Here is a 9,686-nt window from a genome sequence, read left to right as displayed (position 1 = left end):
ACCTCCCTTCACCTCCCTTCATCTCCCCCCACCTCCCTTCACCTCCTTCTACCTTCCTTCACCTTCCCCCACCTCCCTCATCCCCAGGCTTGGAGCTGGAAAGATTCCACCCGATTGCTTTTAGGGTGGCCCCGATCTGTGATCTGCGGTGATCAGATCTGGGCTTTGAGAATCCGGCCCTTTGGCCTTTTGTTAACTGCACTCAGGGGAGGAGGAGGAAAGATTTTGACACATTCTCTGCTTTACCAATTTTGCAAGAGCATCTGATCAGATTGTAATTGTTCCAGGTTGCAGCTTTATTAAAGCAATCGCTCTCCTCTGATTAGAAATCCTTCTTGTATGAGTCTGTTGTTTATTTCAACCCCTCTTCGCAGCCCTCTCGCATCCCGATGCCCTGGATCTTTGTCCATTCCTGCAGGGTCCTGCTTTTCCTGGGCGTGTCTTCATTCCCCAGGTTCCTGACAAGGCAACAGCCTCTTCATTCATTCAGCCCACTTCAGGTTGAAGCCCTGAACCCAAGAGAACTGAACGCAGTTTTCTTGATGCAGGCCTCTTTCGTTCATCTTTGGATTCTGGCACATAAAGGGGAGAGGAATGCTGATATTTCCTGGTTTAGAGGGGAAATGGTTATTAATCGGTTTGACGTTCTAGTTTGGAAAAATATTAGTCATTCAGACCTGCTCCCTGGTCCCGCTTAGCAGGGCTGGCTGTTCATGTCGTTCCTAAGGGCCAGCACCTTGGAGGGTGCAGCTCCAGGGATCCCTAAGATCAAGCATCTGCTTGGGAACTGCCTCACGGAAATGGGGGTGTTGTTTCCCAGCTCACTGGTAAACATTTTCTCTTAGTAAATTGCCAAGGACTTTGTTTTGAGCCATTTTTGTAGTCTGCGTCTTACCTCTTTTCCCAAAGGTCAAGGACCATCTTCCATTTTTATTTTGGAAGACCAGGCCCAGGAATCATATTCACAAGCAAGGTTGCTAACATTTCCAGGAGCTGAAAAGTGCTATCATTAGAGTGGTGATGAAACTTTAGAGTTCACAATACTCTCTTGGGGAGCTGGTTAATGCAGCTTCACCGGGTTGAGAAGATCTGTGGAAGCACCTAGAATTCTGCAGAGACACCCAGATGTATGATGAGGGTGGTTCATGAACCATGCTTTAGGGGATTCCACTTGACTATCTTATTGCTTGGTTTTCAGACTTAGCCATGAGGGTCAGTAGGGGTGCAGGGCCAGATTGGGGGTGGGGGTACAAGGAACTTCAAAGTATGTCACAGGAGTAGTTGCCATACAGAAGTCAAAAAGCAACAACTTTGGTTCCAGCCTAGACACTGTGGAAGATGTAAGGGAAATGGTAGATAAATCTTCCCTTAGAAAGGCTGTTAGTTTAAACATAAAAATCCAACAGGTTCATAGTGAAAAATGTAACTTGATTTAAAGACAATGGGAATCTTAAGAATGTGTGCTCAGGAACATCCTACATAGACTTATATAGGGCATCCTATAAAGGTCACAGAATGATGAATAAATAGTTTTTAAAAATCTAATGTATTTTCTTTATTATCTTTGTATATTTTGATAATTTGTGCAATCTGATTACACTTCGATACTTTGGAGAGCATTAACATAATACAAGATAATACTTGATAACCCAAATAGTACTTGCAAAGACCAGTATCCAGAAATAACAGCTAATCTGTCCAGGCTTTATTTTTAATATTGCATTATGAGGATATAGAGGCAGATACTCTTTTTAAACCTCAAATTTCTGTTATATGTTGTATTAGTCTGTTCTCATACTGCTGTAAAGAACTACCTGAGACCTGGGTAATTTGTGAAGAAAAGATTCACAGTTCTGTAGGCTGTACAGAAAGTATGGCTGGGAGGCCTCCCAGCAAAGGGGAAGCAAGTACGTCTTACCATGAGGAGGGGTGGGGGGGCGGGGGAGAGAGAGAGCGCGCTCATGAGTATGCAACGGGATAGTGCCACACTCTTTTAAACCATCAGATCTCATGAGAACACACTATCACGAGAACGGCGTGGGGGAAATCCACCCCCATGAGCCAATCACCTCCCACCAGGTCCCTCCTCCAACATTCGGAATTACAATTCAACGTGAGATTTGGGTGGGGACACAGAGCCAAACCATAGCCCATGTCTAGTGGAATAGCTTTGGACTAGGACCTCTATTTTTCTGTAACAATGCATGTTACTTTAGTCAATAAGTCTAAGTCAATTACATCAGTGTAATGTACTTCAATTTTCTCATCTGTAAAATGGAGCAACACATTTATTCTCTATATGATGATGAGTTTAATGTGAGATAACATGCAGGAGACTTCTTTGCAAAATGCTATAAAACAGTAAGGTATTATTAACCTGAGATGCTGTACTATAAAAATGTATGACCAAATATTTGTAAAATTATTCCATGTAAAAATGACAAGGAATCATCTTTTAAGGCATGGTAGTGTGGCATCTGTAGTCCTAGCTACTGGGGAGGCTGAGCTGGAAAGATTGATTGAGACCAGAAGTTTGAGACTGTGGTGAGTTATAATTGCACCCCTACACTCCAGGCTGTGTGACAGAGCAAGACCCTGTTCCTACAAATGAATAATAATAGTAATAAAAGATTGATATAAAGTGATCAATCAGGGATAGTTATACTCTAGAGATAATCTAGAAGTAGTATGAGAATGAATACAGAAAAATGATAAAATTATTAAAATAATGGGATTTTCCATAAAAAGGAGTATTTTAGCTCAGATTGTTCGTTTTCTTTTATTTTTTTTTCTTTCCAACTTTTAGGTTCAGGGGTACACATGCAGGTTTGTTACATGGGAAAAATGCATGGTGCCGGGGTTTGCTGTACATATTATTTCGTCACCCAGGTAATAAGCATAGTACCTGATTTATACATTTTTGATCCGCACCCTCCTCCCACCCTCCACCCTCAAGTAGGCCCTGGTCAGATTGTCCGTTTTCTAATATTCCTTAGAAGGAGTTGTAAGAATAAAGATGTGCATCTTTGCTAAGTTAATAACCAGTCAATATACTTGCATTTTTCTATCTTTCTCTTTATCACCTTTTAGCAGTAGGTTCTCTGTGGGTTATTTTTAGTATTTATATTGTGTTTATGTTTCTTTTTTGTTGTTGTTTTATTTTTAACTTACATATAATAGTTGTGCATATTATTTATGGGGTGCAATGTGATATTCCACTATACGTATACATTACATAATGATCAGGATAACTAGCATATCCATCATCTCAAGCATTTTTCGTTTCTTTGTGGTGAGAACATTCAAAATCGTCTCTTGCAGCTAATTTGAAATATACAACACATTATTGTTACATATATCACTCTGTTGTACAGTAGAGCAGGCATCCCCAACTCCTGGGCTGTAAACTGGTACCAGTCTGTGGCCTATTAGGAGCTGGGCCACAGAGCAGGAGAGGAGTGGCGGGCAAGCGTTCTTACCTGAGCTCTGCCTCCTGTCCGATCAGCAGCCGCATTAGATTCTCACGGAAGCACAAACCCTATGGTGAACTGCACATGGGAGGGTCTAGGTTGCGTGCTCCTTATGAGACTCTAACTAATGATATGAGATGGAACAATTTCATTCCAAAACCATCCCCCCTCAAAATCCGTTGAAAATTTTCTTGCATGAAACTGGTCCTTGGTGCCAAAAAGGTTGAGACCACTGCAGTAGAGTACCAGAATTATTCCTCTCATTTAACTGTAACCTAGTATCTATTAACCAACCTCTCCCACCTCCGCCACTCCTCCCCACCTTTCACCTGACTCTGGTAACCAGTATTCTACTCTACTTCTACGTGATCAACTTTTAAAAATTCCGCGTGTAAGATCATGTAGTATTTGCCTTCTGTGCCTGGCTTTTTTTTTACTTAACATAATGTCCTCCAGGTTCATCCCTGTTGTTGCAAATGACAGGATTTCAGTCTTTTTTATTGAGGCCTTATGCAAAAAAATTCTTGTCTGAACCAATGTCATGAAGTGTTTGTTTTCTTTCTCGTAGTTTCATCGTCTCAGATCTTACATTTCAGTCTTCATTTTGAGTGAATTTTGTTTTGTTTTGTTTTGAAACAGACACTTGTTCTGTTGCCCAGGCTGAAGTACAGTGGTTCGATCTCTGCTCACTGCAACCTCCACAACCCAGGTTCAAGTGATTCTCCTGCCTCAGCCTCCTGAGTAGCTAGGATTACAGGTGCATGCCATCACACCCAATTAATTTTTGTGTTTTTAGAAGAAACAGGGTTTTACCATGTTGGCTAGGCTGGTCTTGAACTCCTGACCTCAAGTGATCCACTTGCCTCGGCCTCCCAATGTGTTGGGATTATAGGCATGAGCCACCGCATCCAGCCTAGAGATGATTTTTGTATATGGTGAGAGAGAAGGGTCTAGTTTCATTCTTCCACGTGTGGATATTCAGTTTTCCCAGCACCATGGTTTTTTGCATTTTAAATTCTGTAATTATCCTGTGCCACTACCATGGTGAAAACACAAATATTTATAATTAACTGAATTCTCTTCTGGCCTGGAGACATTTGTCCTGGAGGTACATACTAATTTTTTTTTGACATTTTGGTAATTATTTGATTTTCATCAATACAAATCTGTAATTGAAGCAACAATCCAATCTATCCACTGAATTGTTCCTAACCAGTCACTCAGTGACACTATATTGGAAATACAGAAAGACATTTAATCATATCTGCACTAGACTGGAAATACAGAAAGGCACTTAATTCTTTCTGAGTCTTGAAACATGAAAACAAATTAAAAAAACCCTTCAGCCTGGGAATTGTGTTGAAATCCATAAACATCTGAAACATAGTGACTCAGATTGTTAGTCACAGAGTCACTGGTTAGAATCTGGATGAAATCCACTGTGGACAAAGGCCAGTAATAATGATGGTGATATTTTGCTTTTCCATAGTGCTGAACAAAACACTTTACAAATGGTACAAGCACAAAAGAAAGAGTAGCAAGATCGTTTTTTTTCTGCAAGTGCTCAGGCTAAGTAAAAATCTCTCTACCTTTGAGGTACTTTAGTTTTCCCTCTACATAAATACAAAAGAAATGTAGTGGCAAATAATTGCAACAAAACCCAACTTAAGCAAAGGCCTTATTAGTATTCAATTAGCATAGTAACCCGTCTTTCCCGGCCTCTTGTTTGAAGCAGACTGGATCTAATGCGTAGTCTTGGAGTAAAGAAAATAATGTCTTCAGAGTAGGTCTTACAAATAAAGTCAAGGCTACACTCAATTGTGTTTTGTATTACTACACTTTCGTTAGTAATTCACCTTCCACTGAAGAACACATAGAGGGTAGATCTAAGTCTGTTCTCTTGCAATAATGTCAGACATAAGGAATATCAGCAGTAAGTGCTGGGCAGCTTCAGAGATATCCTCCCACTATCTCCCCAACTGACCGGAACAGGAATTGGATAGCTTCAAAGCAAAAGAATAATGTGTCCATGTTTTCCTCCAGATCTCAGAGTCCTGGCAGTCGACCTCAACTCTCTTGGCCACCATAAAGCAGTCATTGAAAGGACACAGCTGCAGGAACTAGGGACTAAGCAGTAAATAAATCCACAGGGCTGGAGGCAGAAGTCACATACATGACCCTAAAACAATACCCTGTGGTTATGAACGAATGGATTAGCATCTGATGGTGCTGTGGCGGCTTATGCAAAATTAATTTGTGCCTCAGCCAGTGCTGAGTTTCTAAGGGAAAGATGTCCGCTTCAAAAACAAAAACAAAAACAGAAAAATAAGGGGGCCTCCTTAGTCAGCGGCGACTTTGGCTGGTGTCCTGGGGAAACAACCAACTAGAATGGGAATGGAGCTGTTTATTCTCTTAGCTGTACATGGATTCTCTTCAGATCAGAGCTGATGTATAACAGCCACTGGCAATATCCCAAGACATGATCCAGTTATTGCCAGGGTCTGGGTTGCTTCTTAGAGTTAAGGTGAGAGGAGCTTGGGAAAGAGGTTGACAGATGTGGCTTGAGAGTGGGAGAGATGGAGAAAGCAAAAGCAACTGGACACTGATCTACAAAGAGCAACGCTTCCCTAATTGTGTGTTTGATCCACTTTATGTTTGAAGAAGTTGGTGTTTTGATTCATTAGGTTTGAGAAACAATTAGATAAGCAAAGTTAAGCCAAATTCTATGTTGTAGGTCTTCTAGGAGTCTTTAATTTATCAATATGGACTGCCAGTATTCAGGAAGACTCTTGTAAAATGCAATGTTCCCCAAGCATTTTTTTTTTTGACTATGCAAACCTTTCTGGAAGGTGTTTTATAAAGGTTTTTAAAAATATTGCAGTATTATGAAATATTTTAATCTATGCTTTTAATGTTATCTCCAAGTAAGAGGTTTTATGTATTCTTAAAGATACACTGAAAGGACTAAATATTCTAAATATAATACTGTTTTTAAACTGTGCATGGATATTTTTTTCTTTGTAAAAGTGTGTAATAGGAATTTAAATGGAAATGGCTAAGGCCTTTCTCATTGTGTGAAATACCCTGGATTTGCAATTTGGGTTATTCTTCAAGTTGATATGCAACTTGGTGTTTTCCGAGAAGACGAGAAACTTATTTCCACCTTCCTACCCCACCTCCATCCACCACCCCCACTCCCATTTTTGCCATTTTCTCTCCCTCATGTGTGAACAAAATCAGCCTTCTGAATAGCAAGAGAGATGAAAGCCATCTCCTTGTGGCAATTCCGCTTTGTCTCTTGCAGTGACCATGTAGTAGCTTGCAAAGGTAATTGTTTGTTTTTAGACATTGCCAACCTGTGGAATATCCCAGTGAACCAAGAGGCAGAGCTGGGATGTGGTATTAAAAGTCATACAAAGGTGTGGGCCTACTGGACTCAAGGTTCTTTCCAAGGAACTCTCCTGGTGGGAATCTATTGCAGCTCTCATACTGATAGTCCTATGGATTGCACTTTCAGAAACTGGGTCCCTTGTATTTTATTTATTTTTTGTTTTATTATTATTGTTATTATTATTATTATTATTTTTGGAGATGGTCTCGCTCTGTCACCCAAGCTGGAGTGCAGTGGCGCGATCTTGGCTCACTGCAACCTCACCTCCCAGGTTCAAGCCATTCTCCTGCTTCAGCCTCCTGAGAAGCTGGAATTACAGGTGTGTGCCATGATACCTGGCTAATTTTTGTATTTTTAGTAGAGACAGCGTTTCACCATGTTGGCCAGGCTGGTCGTGAACTCCTGACCTCAAGTGATCTGCCCACCTTGGTCTCCCAATGTGCTGGGATTACAGGCATGAGGCACCATCCCCCGCCTATTTTTTTTTTTTTTTTTAATAGAGATAGGTCTCACTATGTTGCCCAGGCTGGTTTCAAACGCCTGGGCTCAAGCCATCCTCCTGCCTTAGACTCCCAAAGTGCTGGGATTACAGACGTCAGCTACCACACCTGGTCATTCCTTGTGTTTTCTAACTAGGCATCTCTTAATGACATTCCTTCCTCAGCTGGACCTGTAGATTCATGGCAAGTCGAACATGCCTCATAGAAGGTCAGTGTCTCAGCCGTTCTGCTTATCACTTTTTAGAAAGTGCAAAGGTATTTTTCCATTTTAAATTAGCATGTACAAATTGTTTTAAATTGGAAAATATAGAAAAAACAGAAGTAAAATATGAAAGCATGTTAAACATATTTTGGTGGCTTCTTCCAGTTTTGTGGTTCTGGAAAGTTTATCTTACCTATTTGTGACTAAATGCTCCAGCCGTAGTTCTGTTACCTTCTTGTCTGCTTCACATACTAAGCAAAATAAACATATAACACAAGTGTTTTTCCATGGTATAAATTCCTTATAAACATCATTTGAAATAGCAATGCCATCACTTTCTTAACTGTTCCCTGGTATAAATATATTACTTCCAAATTTTGGTTTTATAAATATATAAATAAATGTGTTTGTAATGAAACATTTATATGCATTTTAACTATTTCTAGAGGATAAACTCTCCAGAAATGGAATTTCTAAGTTAGACAGTATAAATATTTTAAGGCTCTCGACATATATATTGTTAAAGTTAGCTTACAATATGAGTGTCTTTTTTTTCAATGGAAGAATACAGTAAACCGTATAAGATTTTTCACTGAAAGTGAATAAAATTTTACTGTGAAAATACTTTGAGGTTAGAGGGGAAAGAATATTAGCTAACATGTTAAAAGCATCGTAATTGGAACTAATAAGTCAGTTTGAATTTGTGATTAATTCTTTACACTACTTTAAAACAATGTGGTTTTATTGTTGTAGTCCATAAAGGAATACCTAGACTAATAAAAAGTTTACGGTGCTGTGTTTCAGATTTTTGGCTCCAACTCAGGCAGACTTAGCTTTAAAACCAGATTCCACCACCTACCACCCGATTTTGACCTTGGGCAAGTTTTATTTTCTTTGCCTTATTTTTCGTATCTGTTCAATGGAGATCATGCCAGTTCCTGAGGATTAAAGAAGATAATGTATTCAGAGTGACGAGCACCTAAGGAGTGCTCAATACCTTCTACCCAATATCAAAATAGAATTATTATAGTGGAATTCCTGGTCAATTTAGAAGTTCTGTGTTACTAATAATAAACAGGTCAGTTAGCAGTTTTTTAAAAAAGTTAACCTACAATCCGTAAAAGCCTATTTATGTAAATGAGCTAATATTCTTCCATGAAATTATATTTATGTCTTGTGTTATCAACTTGTTCTATACATGTTATATCATATCTTTATATGTGAGTATGTAAAACAAAAGTAATTTACAAGAAAATCTCTGTCTAGTTAGTATAAGTGGTGATGGATTCTGAATTAAGAGCCCTATTTTTAAAAATTATTGCTTTATTATTTTTATCTTAGGTAAAAAAAATTAACCTGATTTGATGCTCTTAATGTTTGAAATGTGAAGAACAATAATATGTATTAAGTTCAAAATCAATGCTTATACTTAAAATAAGCTCTATAGCTAACATAACTACATCATTAAATCTCAATATTTAATTTCTAAGGAACAAGTGTAAGTGGATCAAATTTTTTAAATTAATTGTTTAAGCATTTTTCTAAGTGTCTGTAAAAAATGATTTGAAAAAGCATTACATACATATTGAAAGATTGTTTCCTGATGCAAAAGTGGGCATTGAATTTGGTATTTGGGTTGAAGCAGTACTCTCTTTCCATAGCCATTTTATATGCTGTTCAGTTACTGTGCTCGGTAGTTTTCTTATCCGAGTACTCAATTTACCTTACAATCATGATCCTTCTGAACCCAAGGCTCAGGTCAACATTGTTGTTATCTCACTTTGTCTTTTGGCTTGAGAAGGAACCTTCAGATTCTCTTAGGTTCATACCAAACCCACAAAGAAAACAACCCTGAAAGTCGCACACACAGGTGAGAATTTTTCAACACACTTTAAATGAAGGCCATTCAAAGAACAGGACACCAGAAAAATCTAGTTTGCAAGGCAAGGCCAGATGCTGAACCCAGAAATAATAATTTCTTTCTACCTCCAAGATTGATGTCACTGGCTTTCCACTCTCAGATTTCTCAGCATGTTCATTACAATCAGCCACAGAGCACAGCTGTCACTCAGGTCACCTTTTGCAGAGAATAAAGGGATGAGAGATGGGTGACTCAGACTTCT

Source organism: Cebus imitator, unplaced genomic scaffold, assembly GCF_001604975.1.
Source record: "Cebus imitator isolate Cc_AM_T3 unplaced genomic scaffold, Cebus_imitator-1.0 Scaffold92, whole genome shotgun sequence".
Lineage (NCBI taxonomy): Eukaryota > Metazoa > Chordata > Mammalia > Primates > Cebidae > Cebus > Cebus imitator.
This window is presented reverse-complemented; position numbering follows the sequence as displayed.